We start from the raw sequence: 25,105 nt of genomic DNA, 5'->3' as shown, positions 1-25,105 counted from the left end.
GGTCATATACGTAGTGTTGTTATAAGTTGGGTTTTTTATTTTAGAATAGCTAAGGTTTTAAAACAAAACAAACTGAAAACAGCAATTTTTGGTGAGAACGTCAGGAAATGGAAGCCCTAATTTATTGCAGATGGGATGCAAAGTGGTACAGTTCCTCGTAAATCTAAAAATGTAAATATCATATGACTCAGCAATTCTACTCCCACGTCTATGGCTCAAGTAATTGAAAGCAGGAATTCAAGCAGATACAGATACTTGTACAGCAGTGTCCATGCAACTCTACTCACATTAGACAAAAGGAAGCAATCTAAATGCCCATCCAGATATGAATGGATAAACAAAATATGGTACATGCATGCAGTTCTCAAAAGAGAAATGGAATCTTGATATTTGCTACAATATGAACGAAGCTTGAAGGACCGACGCTGAGGGAAATAAGTCAATCAGAAAAGGGCAAATACTGTATTTAGTCACATTGTGCATTTAGTCACAATCAAGCGAGAGAAGGAGGGAGAATGAATTTTGTTTTCGGGCATATAAAAGTGTGCATTGATTATTATCAAAGGTAGGTTTGAATAGCAGATTAATGTAATTTCAATCAATAAGAGGTAATCTGTAAAGGTTGAATTGGTCAAAGTTTTGGGTAGATAGATTTCCAAGAAAAAAAATAGTAGTTATTGAAATGACGAATGTACAACCAGCCACTTGCTGGGAGTTGGTTCCTTGGATTGGAGGTTCATTGTCTTGATTTCATAGGCTTTACCATTAATTGACTTAATATCATGTTTAGTGCTTCTGTTCTATTATTGCCTGCATAGTTAATTGTGTAGTGCCTAGAGTCTTTAAAGCTTACTCGTGACTCTGTTCTCCTAAAGTAACAGAAGACGAAGGAAATTCAGGAATAACAAGAGGAAATGAAATGCATAGCTAATTGTTAGCATTGACAATTGACTCCTTCTCCACGAAACCAGAAGAACTAGAGCTTGTCTGGGTACGATGACTTAATATTTAGACAAAAGAGTCTGTAGGAAAACCCTGACCAAGAGGGGACAATGCAGTACAGACTCAAAAATCCCGTGAAATTCATTTATTCTGGAGTCGTGGAGGACGGATAAACTTCTGAAACTATTGTCGTGGTAATCTTAACCTTAAACCAAAAATATCTCCAGAAGTTGCCTTAGAAATCAAACAATAGCTTAGCTTACCTAGTTAAAAATGTCTGACTTAAGCATTGTGATCTTTTAAGACTCAAAGTGAGAGCAGCGACGTGGATAACTCCCAGGGAACCATCGGGCTCAGTGAGTGTATGTTAATAGGAAAATGCAGGAAAAGAGGATAAAAAGGTTTGCACAATTTGGAAAGTGTACCAAGGTCACTGAATTGTACATTTAAATCATTGGGTTGGTTTATTTACTATTTACATTTTTCAACAACAGTTAAACCTTATTTCATTAAAAATGTACTAGGCAGACAATTTGTCTCTATAAGTAAAAAAGCATGCAATCTTCATTATGTAAGAATATTAGTGTAAAGCATTGCCGTGTTAAAGTGGATGTATCATGATAGGCCCATCGACCCACACATGAAATGTCCAGAGATTACGCCTTTTATCATAACATAATTACCAAGGAGCTCCAGCATTCTTTGAAGACTTATGTGATTACTATTTTATGTAGCTCAGATTTGAGAGTGGCCATTGGACTAATTGAATTAAGACTCCTAACTACAAGGGTGTTGACTAGACCCTGTAGTGAGAAGGGCCAAGTGACAACACTCAAACAACAGTGTCAGAAAGTTGAATGTGCACAGGAGCGCTCCATTAGTACATGGAGACTATGTATATGAGATCCTCCTAATGCAGCACCGAAGAGCACACAGAAGTTGCATGAAGAAGTGGCCCAGATAGCCTTGGTCTTCCTTCCTATCACAGTACCATCCTTCTCCTAGTCTGTAGCGATGGCCACACCGGGAGTTCCTTATGATCAGTGGACTGAGGAAGGAAAAAACTCATGCTCGGTTTGTAAACGCTTCCGCACAATACGCAGGTGCCCATCTGAAGTGGACTACAGCCCATTTCTGGACCTCCCTGAAGGACAGTAGTGAAGGGAAATCCTCTCCATGGGCAATCTTCTCAAAACTACTTCAGGTAATATAGCTAGTTGTTCAAGTGGCTTGGCTGAGGATAGTACCACAAATGTGCAGGCTGAAGCATCACTTGTGCTAAATACCATATACAATAGCAATGGGCGTTCTCAGGAAACACCCTCACTACCCAGTATTGCTTCTAGACCTATAACTATACTAAAGTTCCATTGAGACCCCAATTATGACCCAGGAAGAAGGTGGGCTACCCTTCTAAAAATTGCTAGAGTTTTCAAATATGTACAAACAGAAATGAGGACTGCAATTGTTATGATTACAGTATTTCCTCCTTGTATGTATGAATCCAAAACTTTTGTTTTGTTCCTTTAAAATGTGTGAAAGGGGTAAATGGGATTGTATGTGTGCCAGTTGCTTCATGTTAGGTCCCATCATCCAGGATGACCAGGCCTTTGCTGCTAAGCCACAGTAGATCCTGGTCCCATCAAGAGGACACCAAACCTAACCATCACAATTTTACAATGAAAAAAGCAAGCAAACTTGCAGCAAATAGCCTATAATACTTATTTCACAGAGGTGGTTGGAGAACCAGCGGAGGTGGCGTAACTAGCAGTGTTTTTTGTTGTTGTTGTTTGTTTTTAACTAGCAGTGTTTTTGTAAACTCTCATGGACTGCATAGTCTTGTTATTGTTGCTGGGTGCCATCACGGCCATTCTGACTCACAGCCGCCTTATGTACAAAAGATCTAATTGAATTAAGGACCCTGCCGGGGCCTGTGCCACTCTCATAATGTTTCCATACGGCCCATCTTAGTTTGTTCTAGTTTTTATCATTTTCTGCTTTCTTTTCAATTGAGATTTTTTCAGTTACATTTTGTTATGGTCATTGTGTCTTTTAAATATATTTTTCTTTACATGAAATCCAAGATAGATACATTTATAGGGGCATTAACTGGATTGATAGTTTCTTAGAGTGATGACAGGGGAAGTTTTAGGGAATGGCAAGCTAATAATAATGAGTACAAGAATGAAAAAACTATAAAATTGATAGTGGTGATGACTGCACAGCTCTTTTACATATGCTCCAACCATTGACATATATTTGTGAATTATATGTCAATAAAACTGCTCACTTTTTTTCATTTCAAAGATATCTTGCTACATTTTTAAGCATCTAGAACAGATCCATATTTGAATCCATTCCATAGAAAAGTGACTGACTACAAGGCAGATTGATTGAACAATCTCATAAATAGCTTATGCAAATGAAATTGTGTTGAAGTTAGCAATACATACATAGGAAGTTGCCTGAAATGCAAGCCAGATTCAGAAGAGGTCATAGAACAAGGAATACCATTGCTAACATCAGATGAAATTGGATGAAAAATACTAGAGAGATGTAGTTGTGTTTTAATAACTATGCAAAGGCATCCACCTGTGTAGATTACAATAAACTATGGTCAACACCATGAAGAATGGGAATTCCAGAGTGCTTAATTGTGTGCACACAAGATCACACACACACACACACACACACACACACACACACACACCCCACTGATCGTCCAGTTGTCCATTGAGTCTTTGAACCACTGCCCGTCACTGCAGCAACTCCGTGAGGATAACACCAGCTACAAAACTGCTCGCACAACCATGGCAGCTGCCTGCAGATTCTTTCACAAAGTGCTTTTATTTGGAAAGGGCCACATACACAGAGCAGTTTTGACCATCACCCAGAAACACTTGAATCCAGAGTGGTTGTGGCGTTCCCAATACCAAATGTTGACCATACCCCAAAGTTCCATTTTGACAAATTGCATTGCTTTTATTGATTTATTTTGGAGTTTACTGGTAACATGCTTACTAAATGGAGGAAGTGGATGTTTCACGAAGTAATGCCTCTCTCTTAGATTGTTAGGTCTCTCATTGGGTGCTGCCACATCTCCTTAGTTCACTTGTTCATTCCACAAACATTTCTTAATGCAAAAAAAAAGTGCAGAAAATCCTTTAACCATACCCTATCCCACTTTAAAACACTTTGAATAAAAATAGTATGCAAATTTCCAAAGAAAAAGAGGTAGGTATTCAAAGAGAACAAGATACTAGTAGATGGTTTAAAATCAGGAAAGATATGTTTTAAGGTTGTATCATTTCACCATACTTAGTCAATCTGTATGTTGTGCAAATAATGTGAGAAACTGATGAAGAACAAAGCACTGAGTAGAGGAAGTTTCATCAGCAGCCTGTGGTATGCAGAGAAGACAACCTTCATTGCTGAAAGTGAAGAGGAGTTGAAGCGCCTACTGAGGAAGGTCAGAGACCATAGCCTTTGCTATGGATCGAAACGCAAAGTAAAGAAAACAAAAATCGAAAGAAATCATCCAATAGGGCAAATTGCAATGACTTCATTTTATTTGGATTCATAATCCATATTCATGAAAGCAGCAATCAAGAAATCAAAGGGCATACTCCATTGGGAAAGTCTGATGCACAAACCCTCTTTAAAATGATCAAAAGCAAATAGGTCACTTTGTGGTCTAGGTGCACCTGACCGAAGCCATGGTGTTTTCGATAACCTCATGTGCTTGTGAAGGCATGACAAGGAGTAAGGAAGAGTAGGGAAGAACTGATTCATTGGAAGTATGTGTCAGTGAAGAAGAATGAAAGTATCATAGAATTTGGGAACAACAACAACAGCAATCTGTCTTAGAGGCTATAAAACCAGGCTTGAGAATGGTGAGATTCCAACTCCTTCAGATGGGTTATCAGGAGAGACCAGACCCTTGAAAAGGGACATCATGCTTGGTAAAGTCAGGGGTCAGAAAAAGAAGACCCTCCTTGAGATGGACTGACAGTCGAAGTAACGGCTGGCTCAAGCGTAGCAAACATTGGGAAGATAGGGAAGGCTGAGCGGTGTTTTGCTATTGTACATGTGGGTGACTCTGAAGCATTTAACTATTGTTATTTTCCTTCATCCTTTGAAGTCATAACTAAGATATCTACAGTCTTCCTATTGGAAGACCAGCATAAATTTCACTCATTGCTACAATAAGGGAAAAAAAAGCCAGTGAGTCCATGCCAACTCAGTGACTCTAAAGGACAGGGTAGAACTGCTCTTGTGTGTGTTGGCGACTGTAACTCTTTTTTTCTTTTTCCCATTTTCTACCAACAATTCTTTTTTTTTTTAATCATTTTATTAGGGGCTCATACGACTCATATCACAATCCAAACATACATCAATTGTGTAAAGCACATTTGTACATTCATTGCCCTCGTCATTCTCAAAACATTTGCTCTCCACTTAAGGCCCGGGCTTCGGTTCTTCTTTTTTTCCCTCCCTCCCTGCTCCCCTCTCCCTCATGAGCCCTTGATAATTTATGGAAGAAGAAAGTCCTGTCTCTCTCCAGATAGTAGTTGAACACCTAACCACAACACCACCAGGGCTCCTCGTTGCAACAGATCAAAGTCCATTCATATGTTTTGAATTATTAACATTTAAAAGTGCCATCCGGTGATGAAATGAGTGTCAATTTGTTTCCTTCATATTTAGTCTACATAAAATAATTTACTTTTTATATGGAAAACTTCTAGAAATGTGTTATTGCATGTGTACTAATGACTACAAGAGTAAATCCAAAACTCCAGTTAAGATAAATAATAAAATGTGAACTTGATAGGAAATTATTTTTAAACATATAGGAAATAGATAAAATGAAACAGAGGGAACATACTATTGCAATCATCGATTTTAAAAGATAAGGCACTAAATTACAGGGGGAAAGGATAACCATACACACAAGAAACAATAAGAATATAAAATACCTATACATTTATTCAGAAAGGACTCTCCCGAACTCCACATCCAAATATTAATTCACACAAAAACTGCCATTCTGACCTTTTAAGGCTATAACAGTTATTTTTAAAAGTTGTAAAAAACGCTCCATTTTTGGGGTTGAATAAAATGGCGGTTTGAATTTTTTAAATTCCTATTCAAGTCAGAGGAGAAACCGAGACTTTTTTTCACTAAATTCATGAGACAAGGAATCCAATCTGTACAACCAGTAATAAAATGACCAGGAAAATGAATAGGGCAGGCAGAAAACAAAAAAAAATAATAATAAAACATAAAATTGGTGCAATCTATACAGCCCTATTTCAGGAAGAGAGAAAAGAGAAAAATTGCCTGAGAAATCTCAAATAAAAAGCATGTTTGATAAGATTGTAGACATATTAAAGGGAAAAAGTATCTCACAAGCCAATCCTACTGAGGTAATAAGAACAAATGGTAGAGGGGATTTTTCCCCGCTGAAACAGAACCAATAAAACAAGGACAATAAAACCTAAGTAAAATCCTAAGAGGTTTGGACATGTATCATTTTCTAGAATCTGATCTCGATCCATTTTGAAGTAGAAGGCATTTCATTCTCTTGCATGTTATCACCACTTAACTCAAAAGTATCTCTTTAGTAGAAAAATCTCACTTTACTGGTACAATGAATTATTCTGAACCGGCCCCGCCAGTTGAACACCCTCTGTTATTTCCATGTATGTACATGAAAACACTATTCAAGAAATAAGTCAAAAGCAGAACCACTAAAATGACTCAGATGATAAAGGTTTTAAGAGATTCAGAATACAAATAGCTTCTGTAACATGCAATAAAATAAGAACTAAATTAATAAAATAAGAACACTCCAGGAGTCTACATCAACGCCTGGCATTTAGGTCTAAAACAAGACTGCTCTCTTTGTGGTCCTGAGTCACTGGGTTCATTTCAGCTCACAGCAGACCTATAGGTAACAATGGAACAGTACCCTAGAGTTTTCTAGGTTCAAATTTTATGGGAGCATATCACCTGAATGTTCTCCTAGGGAGTCATTGGTGGGTTTGAACTGCCAACTTTCATTAAGCAGTCAAACACCCATTGCAACACCAGACTTGTTAAGATGATACTCACACCTGACTGTTGAATCAATTTGAGCACCTATTGCCTCTGCAGGACACAGTAGGATGAGTAAAGTTGAAATCTGTATAGGAGCCTTGGTAGCTTAACTACTGTGTTACGCTTAACACTGTGGCTTAACTACTGTGTTAAACTTAACACTGTGGCTTAACTACTGTGTAACCGCGAGGTCAGCACCAAAATCACCAACTGCACTGCAGGAGAAATGTGGGGCTTTCTACTCTGGGAAAGAATTGCAGCCTCAGAAACTCACAAGGGCACTTCTACCTTACCCTATAAAGCCATTATGAGTCAACATTGAGTGGATAGCAGTGAGCTTGTTTGGGGGGGCTGGATCATCTTCACAGAAATCGACCACTACTTCTTTCTCCTACAGAGGAGCTAGACGATTCCAGACACTAGCCTGTAGGTCAGCAGCCAAGCATTTAACCGCCAGGGCTCCCCAAGACAAGACTTGATGAAGTAAATGACTCTTTTATATGGTTACTTGTTTTTTGTCGGCGGGGCCTTACTGAGTTTCTCATAAGGTATGGGCATGGTGCTGTTGTTCAGTGCCATTGAGTTGGTTCCAACACGCAGTGACCTGAGTATAATGAATACAGCACTATCCAGCCTTGTCCCACCATCATCATCGTTCTATCTGAGCCCATTGTTGCAGCAACTCTGGCACTCCATCTCATCAAGGGTCTTCATCTCTTTCATTGCCCTTTCCCTCACCAAGCAAGCTGTCCTTCTCTGGTAGCTGGGCTCTCCTGAGGGCATATCCAAAGGCTCACCCTTTGCCCTTTTAAAGAACATGTTGGTTGTACTTCTTTCAAGACAGATTTGTTTGTCCTTTTGGCAGTCCTTGATACTTTCAATATCCATCTTCAGCACCATAATCCAACTGTTTTGATTCTTCATCTGTCATCCTCATTCAATGGCTACCTTTCACATGCATATGAGGAGACTGACCATAGCGCGCGGCAGGTGATTCTTAGTCCTCAAAGGACATCCTTGTTCTTCAACATTTTAGAGATTTTTTTTGTAACAGACTTAGTCAATGCAACACATCATTTGGTTTCTTGACTGCTGGTTCCTTTAGTAGTGATTGTAGATCCATGCAAGGAGAAATCCTTGACAACCTGATCTCTTCTCCAGTGATCAAGAGGTCACCTACAGGTGTAGCTCTGAGGGTTTGCTTTTTTTTTTAATAAGTTTTCATTGATATTGAAGGCCAACATCCTTGACCTTCATCAGCCAGGTTCTTCAAGTTCTCCTCACATTAAGCAAGCAAGATTGTGACATCTGCATATCACAAGTTGTTAATAAGCCCTCTCCCATCCTGCTGCCACATGCTTTTTCATATCATCCAGCCTCTCTGATGATTTTCTCAGCATTCGGATGATATGACTATGGTGAAATGCTATGCCTCTGACTTACACCTCCCCGGATTTTGAACCATGAAATCTGTCCCTGTTCTGTGGAACACTGGTTCTGGATGCATGTGCAGGTTCCACATGAACACAGTGCTATCCAGCTTGTGCTCATACATACAGTTAAATGCATCTGCCTAGCCAATAGAACACCTAAACACCTCCATGGTATCCTCTTCTTTCAGCCAAGAGCCATCTGACATCAGCAATGTTCTCCATCTTTTGCTTCATGCTCTTTGCGGATTCTGGCTTGAAATTCTGGCAGCTTTCTGTTGGTATACTGCTGCAACCATTGTTGTTTGATCTATAATTTCGATAGTTTGCACATTTTCTTGGGTTACTTTTCTTGGTCATGGGTGACGACTAACCAAAGAACAACCTCGGCTTTGATTCTAGGATTTGTATTTCAATTCCAAATGATGTGTGTATTAAACTAATGACTTACTGCTTATATTGGGTCCATATAATTTTTTAATTGTTACATGATCAATACATTAGCAAAACTCTGTCTAAGCAGCCCAAACACATATAATCTACAATGAATTGACTTGTGACCCCTCCAAAATATACGTTATGGAGCTCATATTCTTTACCTGAGAATATAATTCCATTTGAGAACAGGTTTTTTGTTATGCTAATTACTATATCAGTGCAAGGTGTGGTTTTAGAAATTTGCTGTTTGTTTGTTTTTAACCTCTCATGGTTTTAATACTTTTAGTGTTTGTGTGTGTGTTTGTCTACATGCATAACTGGGTGTATTTGTATATACAGTATGGCTCTTTTTAAAATGTGTATTTAATTAATTTCTCCTGTTTCCCTTTCCTTACCTCTCCCCCTTGCCTTAAAGTCTATTTTTAGAGTGATATCCATTTTTTTCTGGATTTTTTCTCTCTTATAACAGTAGTCTTATTCAGTAATAGTCATTGTAAGGTTGATGAATTTTGCTAAAAAGCATAATGTCTCCCAAACTGTGCATGTGATGAGGAGTTTGATGGGTTCATCATTGTTTTGTCTTTTTAAGGATGCAACGTATTCCATTTTATTTTGATTGCTTTTAAGATAAAGAGGTGCAGATTGGGCAGTTTGGGGTACGACCTGCAATCATGGAGGTAAATTGCCTGATGAAGACATCTCTCGGCTTAGGTGAGCGCGTGCTTCCGGTGTTTCCTGGGCTTGTGGATGGAGGACGGTAGTTCAAACGGGGACCGGAGTAGGGGCGTTTACAAGCTCTATGGAGATCATGAAAGTGAAGAACGGAAGTTAAAAGGAGACAAGAATTTACCCCACGGGCTGACAACGAGAGAAAGCCTTTCCCGAGAGCCAGCACCCTGAATCAGGACTTGGAGCATCCTGAAGTATGAGAAACGACATTGCTCTTTTTAAAAGCCACCCACGTGTGGTATTTCTGTTATAGCAGCACTGGCAGCCTAACGGAGTTCTGTAGCAAATGTCAGTAAAATATGTAGTCTATTGAAGGACTATACTGGATGGCATGCCTTCTGATATTCTCAACAGGAATGCCACATGTTTCTCACTGAAACCACCATGCCACAAAAATGGTGCGCGATTGTCATGAAATGTTTGACATTTAAAAATTATTGTTACATATTTTAGGATTGTTATCACCCTGAGTATAATCATTTTAAACATCATGTCACACCTTTTTGCATGCATTATTAAAAGAAGAAAACATATTTTACCCTAGAAAATAAATAGTATTTCAAAGTCCAATTTAGTGTCTCTGTTTGGACACTAAACAGATGATAATATTTACTCTCATCTAATTTAATTATGCCCAACCCCAAACCCACTTCCACAGAGTCCGTTCTGTCTCCTAGTGACCCTGTGGCATTCTTAGTTATCATTCAGTGCTCACTTAACATTTTATCTTTCCCACCCATAGCTACAAGTTAGCCAGAAACTAAATTTCCCAGCACTGTTATATCTAAAGAACTGTATATGACTCATTCTATCCCATGAGATTGTGTGTGCACATTAAAGTCCAAGCATTTGCATATCCACTATAGCTTCAAGGACCCAAGGAAACCCCGGTCTACCAACAAGGCAGGAAAACCTATGGGGGAAAAAACAAACCCTGATTTGGAATTGTCACCTCCAGAATTGTGAAATAACAAAATTATGTGTTTTCAAGGCACCCACTTGTGGTATCTGTGTTACAAGAACACTTGATAACTAAGCTACAGCTCTCAAAGGATTTTCTTAGCAGTACTATTTGCTAACTACATCAATGAATGTGCTCAAAATAAACACTGCAGCTCTACAAATTTGGGTTCTATTTAATAAAAGTATTTACATTTTACTGGTAAAGATTAGACTTCTACTCGTGCCTCAAAAAACCATGACATCTGTAGGTTGTTTTCCACTTCCTGGAACATGAAAGGTTTTACGGACTTGGGTTTACTTCTGCTGGTGTTTTTCAATAAGGATTCCAGGTCAGTTCCAATGTCTATGTGAAGATCAGACATACAGAATTTTCAACAGCTGTTTGGGCATAGCAGGTGAGAACTACAGGTCACACAAATAAGATAAAATAGAGTCTTTTTATGTGTTTCCTTGAAACTAGTTATGGAATTTCTACAAGCCAAAGACAAACTGCAGCCTTTATTTTCCATGAGTCCATGAAATTTATATTCTGCTTGCCAGCACAGGCTAACTACCTCAGAGTGGATCAGCTCAACGAATTTAAAAATCATACATTAACAAGAATTAATATGTTAAAAACATATGTACAGGCATATTTGTACACTCATATACATGTATATATATACGCACAGACATAGCAGAATAACATCACATTAAAATTATTACTTTAAATTCAAATTTGACCTTAACTCTTTTCAATATCTCCAAAATTTTATATTCTTGCTAGAAAACACTATTGAAAATAGAACAAATGCATACTATGTATCAAATAAGTGAATCCTGATATTTTTTGTCCTGTGGCAATGCAGATAATTGGCTCCATCAATCTAAATAGTATTGGGATGTTATAAATAAGGCCATTATCAGAAGATTTGCATTGTATATTTTATAGGAATAAGTTATAACTAAGTGTATTAAATGTAGTATTATTTTTTAAATAAATATGAAATATTTCCATTAGAATAAAGCTGGTATTTTTATATATATTTTTGCCTCATGTAAATACCTGTTAAATATTTAAACGTATATTTTCTTATTCTTGAACTCATTATTTTTTTTAATTTTTTTCAAAGTTTATTTCTTAATACACTCATGTTAATTATCATTTATCTTAAATAATTGAACACCGGACTATAAGAATTTTTCCCAAAATTTTATATATCTTTATGTAGAAGAACAAACAGATGCTATTTTGCATTGTAAAAAAATGAAGCTCTTAGCAAGTGCTAAAAACAAACCATGAATGATCGTTATGCTAAAGTAAACATTTCAGAAATAAAAGCCGTGGGCATTAGTAAAGAAATAACATTGGCACAGCACTTAACAGACAGGGGAAAAAAAGGGGGGAAAAACACCTTTTGCAAAGGGTCACATAGATTATGCGCAAACTGGAAAAACTTCCATGTTTCCTACAGAAGCATGTGCATCACTAATAATGACAAAATTAAATCACTCATCAACCACCATTATTTTCAAAATTTGACTCTAGAAGAGACTAGGGAGCAAGACTTTGATATTTCATACTTTACATTCAAATTCTCCATAATTAAGTTGTTGGAAAACTTTATTTTTCTATTACTCTCTTAAAAATATTAGGAAAACAAGACCACTTCACATTAGATATCAGTGGCTAAACTACTTTTTTAGTAGCATCTAACTCAACGTTCCAAAGCAACAGTTGTTTGGGTTTTTTTCCCGGCTGACTAATTCTATGCATAGAGAATACTTTGACCCCCAATGACAAGCCTGTGTCAGGATTTCATACACTTAGAATTCTCTAGACTCTTCCTTGCTAAATTTTCTGACTTTTTGAAAGAGAAATATAATATTTAGGATTTTGTGTGCTTGCTCGACTGATTTTGCATATCTCACTTCAAAAATAATTCAAAATTGATGGGCCCACTATTTTATAAAATTATTTCTAAGGAGTTGTGTATGATTTCAAACTCAAAGAAGTAAATATTTGTTTTCAGAGGAAGATATTTTCTATCTAAATCCAGCCTGTAAGCAAATGACAGCTAAGCACTCCATCTAAACAAATATAAATATATTATTTTAATAAAGCTCCTTGCAAGGTAGAACAAAAACAAAGAGATGAGTGATTCATAGACCTTAATGGCTACCATAAATCCAGCAGATTTGTAACAACATGGCAGGAGAGATATGAGAGCCAAAAAGGGCACATAACGTGTTTTTGGAAAATTAAAGAAGAAAGTAAAATTATGAAATTTGCAAAAGAATCCATACATATTTTTCACAGCACCCTCTGTAAAATGAGTTAGCAACTATATTTGGGGATCAAAAAATTACCAACTGTCTAAGACACATATGACAATCTCTACATGTGAACATAAAGTCTGGAACAGAGAGTCCTTAATGTAGGAAGGGTTTGGGTTTTTTTTTAATTCCAAAGGTAAAAATGATGCCAGAGATTGGTCACATTCTAAGTACTTGGCAGCAGGAGTTAAATGCCTAGGTTAGGTCTGTGCCAGTAATGGACTATTAGTGGTCCAAGTGCTCTCAGCCCTAACAGGATTTAAGATGGTTTAAATTGTTCCTTTCATTTTTATCATGCTGGTACACATGTATAAGAAAATTCTGGTCTTTGATAATCTCAGACTATATTTTCTAGTTATTATATCAACTATGCGCATATGTGTCAGCTTTCTTGTTGCTTTGCTTGTTTGGTTTATTCTCCATTATTGTACTATCATCATATGTTCCATAAATTGTATTTTCTTTGGTGGGGTGGAGGGTGGGGGGAGAGCCAGATGGAGGATTATCATAGAAACTTAGATGTAGTTATATATTGGGATCTTAGGCTGTTTTAGTAACATTGTTCTACCCAGTATTCAACTTTTCTAAATGCTCAATGGCTCATTATCGGATTTTACACTTTAAAAAGTTTTTTCAATTACTTTCTTCAAAATCAAGATAGGAGTCGGGACTACTAATCTTGTAAAGGACTTTTACAAAAATAGGACTCAAAAATGTTATTTTGTTAAAGATCAAAACTTACTAGGGAATTCATATAATGCATATGTTTTTGTATTATTACACCTGATAATAAAATGTGAGTTAAAATAATATTACCAAGGCCAGAGAGTTGGTATTTATTCAAAAATAAATAAATTAGGCCATTGGAATCAATTTCATCCTATTCACTCCTTGTGAACATATGAAGATAAAAGAAGCGATTTTCCCGAATTGCATCGTTAGTTAACTGAAATTCTCAAATGAGTACCTTGGACTTCTGATTCTTAAGTCAATCCATAAAAACCACAAATGTGTATTGTTTTTGTCTTCCATTCATGTGTTATCACTCACAGATAATTCATGTAATTCTCCTTTAATCTTTTATAGCCACTTTTCTCCTTAGGAGAAATCTGCAGGCTATTCAGCTGCCCTTGTTCTTTTCCTTGCCACACATCTTTTAAAACGCAGTCTCTACAGATAACGTTGGCTGTCCCTCACCCTGGCCCATCCCCATTCTAAACATGCGGAAGGGGAACACACGGGCCTGAAGCCAACATTGCTTGTCTCCTCCAAGGGAAAAGGAGAATCAAATTGACCTGGATGCAAAATCATAAGAGTCTTTTTTTTTAGTGTAAGCTACATCCTTCTTTGATCTCTTGCCTCTTTCAGTACTCACGTCATTTCGTTATTGTCTCTCTGGGTTTTGTTGTTGTTTGTTTTTAATGCATGGCCCATGCTTTCTTTTTCCTTTTGAGTTCTACCCCTGCCTTTTCTCTGCCTCTACTTCCCCCCCCCCCCTATAGTTGTTCCTCCTCCCTAATAGAATGTAAAGGACACCCTCAAGACTTTCAAATCAAATTCAAACCTTGTCAGGCAATGAGACTCCAATAAAAGTAGCCCCAGTTAGCAGCTTAACAAGAAGCATCCTGATAATTAGCATCAAGTCTTAGAAACATAAATGGAAAATGTAGGTAATTCAACATCCAACTGCAAAACCTAATGAGTGTATTATTATCAAATGAGGCCATATCAGGCTGTAAATCCAGAAAGTAGATGCACCCTTCTTTTGCATCTAATTTTTCAGAAATAAAGACGCAATGTTCCTTAAAAATACATATAAACAACAAGCATCACAGGCGTAGTTGACTAGGATTTATTTTAGTGGTCCCCTAACTCACTCCAGCATTTGAAAACTAACAGAAGCAAAATGACGTTGATATCATGTGAAAACACAATTGGCAGTGTTTTAAGTGGTTGAACCATTTGTACTCAGAGGCACTGATTCTTGCCAGACCCAGCGAGTTATTTCAGATAGTTCAGAAAGTCAGTTCAGCGCTCCTCTAGATTATCCAACCCAACTTTCAAATTCCTAGAAATTTTGCATTTCCTTATATATTCTGCCAACCAGAACCTGCTATCCCAGTCTTTACCAGAATTATTTTCTGAACACACAACTGTCAGTTTCCTTCTTCTTCAACTCCTGGACATGATTGTTTTTGATAGCATCTCAGTAAATATCAGACTTATGAGGATTCCAGACAAGCGTCCAATAATACGGGTAATCGCATGTCTCCATGCTGTGCTCCGATTCCAAATGTAAAATTGGTGTAAACAGAGCGTGATATTTGCATTTGGTCCGGGTGTTTTCATTTGTGGTGCTCTATTGTACTTTCCTCGTTAATTTCTACAACATGTTTAGTATTCATTTAAAATGCCAACTTCCATGTTAAAAACAGCACAACACAAAAAAACACCACAGATTTGCACTCATCCTCCTGTGAACTCCACTGATTTAAGATAACATATTTAAATGTAATGATTTCTGTCTACGCCCTTTATGACCCACTACAGTCTAGTGACTAGACTTCAGCCCTTAGCCCAGTCAACTGCCCTCGTGCTGTTTTTGTGCATAACGCTCAATTGGAACACGGTCACACTCCATCATTTACGGTTTGCCTACGGCTGCGTTTGCGCAACGACAGGCAGAGCGCAGTAGCTGCCACAAACATTGTGTGGCCCGCAAGTCTAAAATAGTCACCATCTGTCCCTGTACAGAGAAAGCTTGCTGACCTCTGCACTGGACTGTGAAGTCTTAATTAAAATAGACTATGCAATATTCATTCTTGTTTACCCACAAGATCGTGAGGGGGGGAAAAACATCATGCTCAGCAAGGGGGTTTTAGCCACCTTTTCCCACAGGACTTTGTATTTTGTTTATGCCTCTCTCGAGTGTAGACCATGTACTGGTCAAGAAAAGTGGAGTGATTCTAGTAGCGTGCACACATATTTGGAACTTATTATATACTCTTAATCTACATTAAAACAGTGGCATGGGAGATTTATTTTTTATCTATTTCATAATTGGATATTATTATAATTAAGTAGCCTTGATGGCGTAGTGGTTATGCGTTAGTTTGCGGGTAGCAGTTTGACGGGGAGGAGAAAGACGGGGATTTCGACCCTGGTAAACAGTTCTAGCCTGGGAAAAATCACAGGACAGTTCTTAGCTAGTAGGGTTGCTTTGAGTTGGCATTGACTTGATGGCGATGAGTTTAATGTGAGGTTTATTAAAATTAGCTCCGTAAAACCATTAATAATTCATCAAAAAGAAAGTAATAAATTGCCACAGAATCTATTCTAACTCATAGAAACCCTATGAGAATGTCCCAGAAGGCTTCTGAGGTAGTTAGTTTATGGTGCCAACCTGGCCGATAAACACATGGGGGGTTAATTGAAGGGAGGAGGGATAAGTGGCTCGGTGAGCCTCGCCTTTCTAGTTCTCGGGTCTCTTGCTTTGTGATGGTCGGACCAGGGTGCAGCTGCCTTAGCAGTTCCCTGCTTCAGCTGGCAAGGTTCACTTCCTGCAAGACCTCCCCAAGGAGAAGCCACATGGACCTACCCCAATGCAGCCCTGGGTGCTGAAGCACCCGTGTGGAGACCCCTGCCAGCGCTGAGATGCTTACAGGTCCACTGACTCAGCTTTCCTCCTGTAATCGGCATCATTGTGTCTGTTTTGTCAGATGGAGGAGGACTTTGTGGATTGGTGTCGGACATATGGGTTAATGGTGGACTTGTGGGTTTGGGCAGCACTGGGTTGGGATGTTTTCTTTGATGTGCACTTAACCTTTATATAAAACTCTCTCTTACACATATGAGTTTTTGTGGATTTGTTCGTCTAAAGTACCCAGACTAACACATTATGGTACCAGAGTGGGGTCCTGGAGAAACAAATCAGAAGATGGAGAGTAGATGTGTGTTTGACCTCTCCTCATGGTAGTTTTTCTTGTCTAGCCAGAAGTCATATACAGCCACACTATTTACTCGGTTGTTTCTGGGGAAAATATGGGAAGTATGAAAATAGAAAATTTGTAAGCCCACTTGCTTTGAGGCATTAAAATTTGATCTTTAGATGGGTTTAGGCCATGCCTGAAAAGAAAGAAGTGGCCCAGCCAGTGCTTTGGAGTACTCAGGAACCAAGGGTCTTTCTCAGAAGCTGGAAAAAATCTGGAACCATGAAGAAAACTCCTCTCTGGGACTGAATGTTAAAGGGAGCCTGAGAGCAGGCTAAAATGCTTGCTAGGTGACCACGTGGATCTACTTGTTGAGTGGAAGTGGGAGAAATGCAGCAATAAAGAGACAGGTTGAGTTTGGCCACTGACACCTGTGGACTTGGTTTACAGGAAAAAGAGAAGATGAGAGCGGGTTGACTGGTCTAAGGTTCATGACCTAGCACAAGGGAACTAGGCTTGTTGAGTATTGGTGAGTGCCCAAGGTCTAAAGGCAAGGCGACCAATGGGCACCTTGTGGAGGCTGAGTGAGGCAGCCCACATTGAGTTGACCAGAACCTGACCAGCTTGAGATTTTTGAGCCTGTGAACTGGTGCATATTGTTGCTGACTTTATGGATGGCCTGTCTGAATTTAACTTTGTTTATGGATGCAGACTTCACAAGGTTGCAACTTGAACGAAGACTCTTCATGTCAAAACATGTGATTGTCTTCTCAGAGCACTGGGTTGATGTAAGTGGGCAGTATATAAATTGGATACTCAAAATTGAGGGGATAAAGGCATGAAGTGTTTGTCTTACAAACTTTCATAGGTGGGGGAACATATTCACAGAATTATAGGATTAAGGTGTAGGTGTTATTTAATTGCACTTGTGAGGCTAAAGAATGATGTACAGGTGCCAGGTTAGCAAGGATTGAGTTAGTTTATTGTGCCAACCTGGCTGATAAACACATGTGTGGTTAATTGAAGGGAGGAGGGATAAATGGCTCAGTGAGCCTCGCCTTTCTAGTTCTCGGGTCTCTTGCTTTGTGATGGTCAGACGAGGGTGGAACTGCCTTAGCCAGTTTCCTGCTTCAACTGGCACAGCTCACTTCCTACGAGACATCCCCAAGGAGAAGCCACATGGAGCTACCCCAATGCAGCCCTGGGTGCCGGAGCACCCGTGTGGAGACCCCTGCCAGCGCTGAGATTCTTACACGTTCACTGACTCGGCTTTCCTCCTGCAGTTGGCGTCATTGTGTTTGTTTTGTGAGATGGAGGAGGACTTTGTGGATTGGTGTTGGACATATGGATTAATGGTGGACTTGTGGGTTTGGGCAGCACTGGGTTGGGATGTTTTCTTTGATGTGCACTTAACCTTCATATAAAACTCTGTCTTATAAATGACTTTTTGTGGATTTGTTTCTCGAAAGTACCCAGACTAACACAGCTTGCAAAGTAAACTGTTATGGAAGCCAACTGCTTTATCGGAAACACATGGAGTACCTGGTGGGTTGGAAACATTGACCTTGTTGGTGAGCCATTGAGCTCTTTAACCACTGCTGGCAACCCCTGGCTGCCATTGAGTGGATTCTGACTCCGACTGACTCATATCCAGTGTTTACTAGAGTGTCAATCTTTTTCTCTTCTCTCTTTTTTTTGTTATAGATATCAAAGTTCAGTAGTGGTCACCAGGGTCAGTATAGAGAAAGTAGGGGGTGGAGGTTAGTGGTGATGTAAAACCTATATTCATTATGGAATGGTACACTTGAAGATACTTGTAATTGGTGACAACAAGGTTTAAACTGGTACATAACTGAACAGGCAAATGCTGTGTGATATACAGGGGTCTTCAAAAATATTTTAAAATGTATATGCAGTCTTCACTGGGGCTATTTCTTGCTGCTGATTTGTCTGCTGACCTGCTCTTCGGCTGCATGGTCAGCCACAGGGCCTTCATGAAGCCTTGTAGGGCTGACAGGTTCTTGGGAAGCTTGGCGAGGGTGCGTTCTGCTTTGTTCTCAATGGTCTCCAGGTCATCTTGGGAGCTTAAGTCAGGTTCGCCTTGCTTTGAGATGAAGAGTCTCAGGGAGAAGGCACTGCTCATGTGAGGGCCGCGGCACCTTCTCCTGGGGGAAAAGAAGACTGCTTGCACCCTAGCCAGGCTACTGTGCACACCAGGTCACCCCAACCTGATCATCGCATGACCCTCACCTGGTGCGCCGACTACACGGTGCTCAGGCTGCAGCGCCTCTCTGACACCACCCCCATGCACAGGGAGTAGGAACCCCTAGACTGTAACTCTCCAAGGGAGCAGATAGTTCGTCTTTCTCTCAAGGAGTGACGGTGGGTTTAAATCACCATACTTGTGGGTAGTAGCCCAACAGCGCGCCATGGTACTACCAGTTCCTTCATTCATCACGACTGATTTTGAATAATAAACTGAAGGTAAGATTATATAGATTTAAACACACACACATGAGCTTGGCTTTCAATAGGTGTTATTCCCATATTTGTTGTTCTTGATAGATGCGCTTGAGACAGTTTTGACTAAGGGCTAATCAACCCAAGCAGGCTTTCCCCTCCCTGTCCGTATCGTTGGCATATATTAAGAAGACAAATGCAGAGACATGTTTAGGGATTGTCTTCCAAAAAGCTGAACTTCCGATCATTTCAACTTCTCCTTAAACAAGAAAAAATCACATTCAATTGCAATTCAAGGGGAAAAAATCCACCTTTTTTGGCTTATTTTTCACTTGTGAGCAGAGGCAAGGAACTCTCTTGATGTTTTCCTCTAGGTTTGCAGACAATCTCTCTGACAGTAAATATGATCTAAGGCTGTGTGGCTCAAACAGCCAATGTCCTTCTCAAAGAGCGTTCCCCACTGGGCACATTTAAAAGATGCCCTTTGGTTCTAATCTTCAGCCTCCGTCTCCAAGATCTGCGCCTGTTCATAAATCTTCCAAACTCGGAGTCAGCGCTCAATTTGTTTTTAAGCAAAGAGTGTTCCTTAAAGTTGCACGCACTGTTGATCTGCTGGCTGCTTCGATCTCACAGCTATCCAGCTATGCCACATTGTTTGCAGCCACGTTTCCGTAGTGTCTTAAAAGCATTGCTTTTCTGGTAACTGTTTGCAATTACTGGCTCTGGCCATACATCTATACGGTGCTAGTAGGAGAGTATTCTCTTTGGTATTTATTAATAGAGCTGCAAGTAGAATTAATATTAGGTTCCCACTCAATTATAATCGCATAAGAAAAAAATGTAATGGTGAAAATCATACTTGTATCCTATTTTAAGTGAAGAAATTAAAAATGTGTTGTTAAACCACCCAGAGTTGGTAATTGAAAATATAAAACATACAATTCCATTAAAATAGACAGGAAAGTAATAACAGCTCCTACATTCAAGACCTATAGCAAAGCAGGTCACTGAATACAAGACATTCATTTTAAAAAAGAAAGAAAGAAATCCTGCTTATTTTTATTAGATTCTGGGCCATCTATTTCTTGGTAAACCAACTTGTGCTATTCCATGTCTTGCTTCATATTCACTGACAATGCTGCTGGCACATTTTACTAATACACAAAAGAGTGTTCTAATTGTCTAGTGATGTTTACTGATTTATCCAGCCTATACAACGGGTTGCAAGTTAGTGCAATAAATGAAAGGCCACTTGTTTGAAACCACTAGCTCCTCTGAGGGAGTAAAAAGCAGGCATCTTCTCCCATAAACATTCACAGGGGCAGTTCTACGCTACCCTGCCATTCAGGTTAATGGCAGTGAGGGAGAGTACACTCTGGTCTAGTCTTCGGCTCTGACTCATGATACAAACTAAAGATACAGAAAGATCAGAGGGTGTGTGAATGAGTGAGGGCGTGGATATGTTTGTTTGCTCATTGGTTTGTTTTCATGATCAGAATATGTGCTGAAGGCATAGGTCAACATTTTCTACTGAGTGTAGTGAAGCAAAGCACCATGAGGCTTTCATTTCATGAATTCTGTTCTTGTCGTTCTGTATTGGGCTGATAACCACAATGTCCATAGTTCGAAACCACTAGCTGCTCTTCAGGAGAAAGAAGAGGCTCTCTATTCCACAAAGAGTTGCAGTCTCTGAAATCCACAGGGGTCGTTCTACTCTTGTCTAGCTATGAGTCCGAATCAAGTCAAAGGCAGTAAATTTGGGTTTTCCATTCCTTGTTTTTTTTTCCTCGTTTGCTCTAGCTGTGCTCAGAGACATAATTGCCTATTTTGTAGATAATGTTTATTGGAAGTGCAGAAAACAAACAAACAATCACTATCAAGTTAATTTCAACTTATGGGGACTGCGTATGTCTCCGCATAGGACTATGCTTCATTGGGATTCTCAGCATCTGATTTTGGAGGGGTCAATGACATAACTTTACTTCTTTGCAACCTCTGAGTGGACACAAAACTCCCAACCTACCTTTAGCTCAATGTGTTTGCACTATCTAGGGCCTCATATTGAACCACAGACCCTATTATCTACTCACCTATTGTCTCTGTCTGCTTGCCCGGTACAAATACAACACTGAGAAGTTGTAGCAGAGCCAAAAGACCAACAAGCCTAAAAATGTTTATTATATTATATAACCCTGAAGAAAACATTTTCCCATTCTTTCCTGGTTACAGTGGCTGGGATATCGGAGCCCTGGTTGCATAGTAGTTATACATAGGGCTGCAAAGCACAAGGTTAGCAGTTTGAAACCACCAGCCATTCTGTAGGTGAAAGTTGAAGTTCCTACTCCCATACAGAAGTGCAGTCTCACAGACCCACAAGGATAGTTCTAGTCCATCCCCTAAGGGTGCTTTCAGTCAGAATCTACTCACGGGCAGTGATTGAGGTGGTCAGCAGCTGGGGGGTGGGGAGGGTGGAGAATAGCTAACTGGGTAATACATAATGTTAACACTGATGATGGGGAAAAAAATACACAATATGGGCGAGGTCAGCACCGTGTGACTAAGGCAAATCTGCAATCACTCAGAGATATAAGAAAATAAAGAGCAATTATGGTTAATGCTGGATCATCCAATCCTGCAACAGCAGGAATAACATAGTAATTTGGGGGTAAATAGAAAATTAAATGTAAACAAGAGTTAGCCACACACACAATTGTGAATATTTCTATGTAAATACTTGTAAATGTTCATCTATACTCATATATAATAAGACTTCAAAAATCATGAAACATGGAATAAAAACATGAGAATGTTTCCACAAGATGTTTTAAGACCATCATATATAACAGAACACATGGGGAGCACAGTTATAGAAACTACTTAGTAATCACTACTAAACTACTGAACTTCAAGATCTATGACCCCAGTCTTGGAGGATATCTAGGTCAATTGGCAAAGCACCATTTATAAAAATAACATTCTACATCTGACTGATGATCTGGGTCAAGGGTCTTAAAATCTTGTGAATGGCCATCTAAGAAGCAAGTATCAGTCTCTTCCCACCAAGAGAAGAGGGGAATGAAGACAACATGATTTAAGGAGCAATAGGTTTCAAGGCCTAGACTTGAAAATGAAGACACTCACAGAAGCCATCTTTCAGTCAAGTAATGGATATAACAGGTAATAACACCTCTATAGAACATGCGCCAAAGATACAGCACAAAAGGGAAACATTTGCATAAAATCAAATAAAAGAAAGGAATAGACAGGAAACTGGGCAGATAAATACAGGAAGCTCAGGGAGGTAATGTGCATACTGTTGACACAATCTAGAGTTTGAATCCAATATAATGGAGCGGTTTGCGTATGAATCTCTATGTGTAAATTTAATGTGCTATGCAAGTTTTTTACCTAATGTAAAATAAAATGTCAGGTGGGGGGAATTTTGCCAATACCTATTTTAGAATATTGGAATGTGGCTCACATACAATGTTTTGTATCTATTCCAAAGAGCATTGGAATTGTAAGTAGCACAGATATTTATCCCCAAGGGCATAAATTAGACTGACACCTTCCTTCTCTGAGCGCCCTGACAGACCACTCAACTGGTCATTGAATATTTTAGGTTTGATGTACCAATTCATAAAAATATCTTCCTTTTGCCAGTCTTACCCATCTTCTATTTAGTCTTCCACACAACTGCCATGGAAAATTTTGGGAAAATAAAATTAAGCACATATCTTAGCTTTGCTTGCAATTCATTAGCACTACCCACATATCCTTTAAGATAAACTCAAGCAATTTAATATGGCTTAAAATAACCTTCATGAGATGGATCAAATGTTTGCTCCTGATGCTTTACAAATTGGCTGTCTCTTCTACAGAGGCTTCCAAGGTTGCTCATTTTATCAACATTTGCCTGGCTAAAGACTACTTATCCAGCTACCTTGCTCAGATATCAATCTACTAAGACCATCATCTAAGGTATATAAATGTCTTTAATTTACTGCAAACCTCACCTTAAGTTTGGCATCCCAATATATGCCTCAAGAGAACCCTGTGTTGATCACTGCCATAGCTGTAGTACCTGGTCTTGATATTGTTTACTTACTTTCACAGTGCTTTATTTAAAAGGTCATCTTCTTTCGGGATGACTCATATTTTACTGATTCAGTTTCGTTTTTGTTTTTCAATTCCTAGTGTCTAAGGCCTTGAAACAAAGGATCTACTTCTTAAATACGGAATAAATGAAAAGTACTGATACTGGTTTGTTTGACATAAAAGATCAGTGAGAGATAATTCTGGAAATGATACGTAGAGCGAGAATTACTTTTGTACTATTTAGACTAATTAGCAAGAGCCTCTTTGCCTTCCTTTTCCCATAACCACAATGCTATATATTCTAGGCAGTTTTAAGATCATCTATTGTGTCCAACTGAAAAGAAATCAGATATTGTGTTACTATCGAATAATTTCATGGACAATGGGCAATTGACAATGGTTACTTAAAAACCTGGTGAGCTAAAATAATATCTTAGCCTATTTACAAATATTATTAATATGGTTACCAGAGACTCCTACTTTAACAACGTAGAAGCTATTATTATATTTCAAATGTTCAAAATGTGTTATCTACATTGTACACATGAATAAACAAACATACATATGTAAATTAAAGCATCTATTTAGAGGCCATACTTACGTAATAAAATTGTAAATTCATACATTTTCATCTCCTTTTCCAGGGGTAATGCTTAACATTGGACAGAAGTCATCATATTTTATTTTCAATGTTTGCAACAGTAAGGTAAGTTAAGCATTATTTGTATAACAATAAGTCACTAATAAAATAATTATTGCAGAACATTGTAGGAAAGTTCAATGTCAAAGTTTTTGTTGTTGTTTGATGTGAATAGTCACATTTGTAACAAACTTTTTAAATTTAACTGCCTATCATGTTGTAACAGAAATTTTTGCTTCTAAAATATAATCCATTTTATGAAAAGATCCTTCTCTTTCACCGAATATAGTAAATTTTCCCTTAGCAACTAATATTTTGAATGCATTCAGCTATTTTTAGCTTTTCTATAAAACACCTAGGCCTAGAAATTGTAGCATCTTTGAAAAACCAATACCTCATCTTTAGACAAACCAAGCACTGGTAACCCATTTTGGCAAAGCACATAATTTACTTAGTATCAAGTATTAAAAAAGCAGAATAAAGTGAAGAAGAAAAGTAGCAATAAATTATTATAAAGAAAGAAAGCACTCTTGTTAATATTTGTTCATTCACTTCTAACTACTGACTATTGTAGATAACAAGTAGTACATCCCTATGATGATAACAGATCACAAAGGGTAGCCAACTACAAAGGGGGGGGAGAGAAAGGGGAAAAACTAAAAAAGGATATGTGACGGGGGAATAGGGCACTGACCCACCCAAGGGAAGGGTATTGTTTGTGTCTCCACAGGGAAAGAGGGACCAGATCTAATGCCAGTGCCAGACGAATGCAGCTTGCTGGCAAGGGGAGTGGCGAGCCAGTGGAGAGGCCTGAGCGCTCAGCCCCATACCAGCTACATAGACAACTGCCCCTCCCCACGGAAGAATTTATTTGAGGACTGCACTGACGCTGCAGCTAGGGGAGAGGGGCATGTCTGATCAGAGCAAATGGGAGCACTTAGGTGGAGGAAGAGAGAGTGGAGCACACCTGTCCCCACTCTGAACAGCCAATGGACATAGTGGGAACCACGAGACACGCCATCCCTTGATGGCCCAGGGCTCTAAGGGGGACAACGCTG

This window comes from Echinops telfairi, unplaced genomic scaffold, assembly GCF_000313985.2.
Source record: "Echinops telfairi isolate 266 unplaced genomic scaffold, ASM31398v2 ScPeMD7_6;HRSCAF=24_1, whole genome shotgun sequence".
Lineage (NCBI taxonomy): Eukaryota > Metazoa > Chordata > Mammalia > Afrosoricida > Tenrecidae > Echinops > Echinops telfairi.
The sequence above is the reverse complement of the archived record's forward strand: the minus strand, read 5'-3'. Positions refer to the sequence as shown.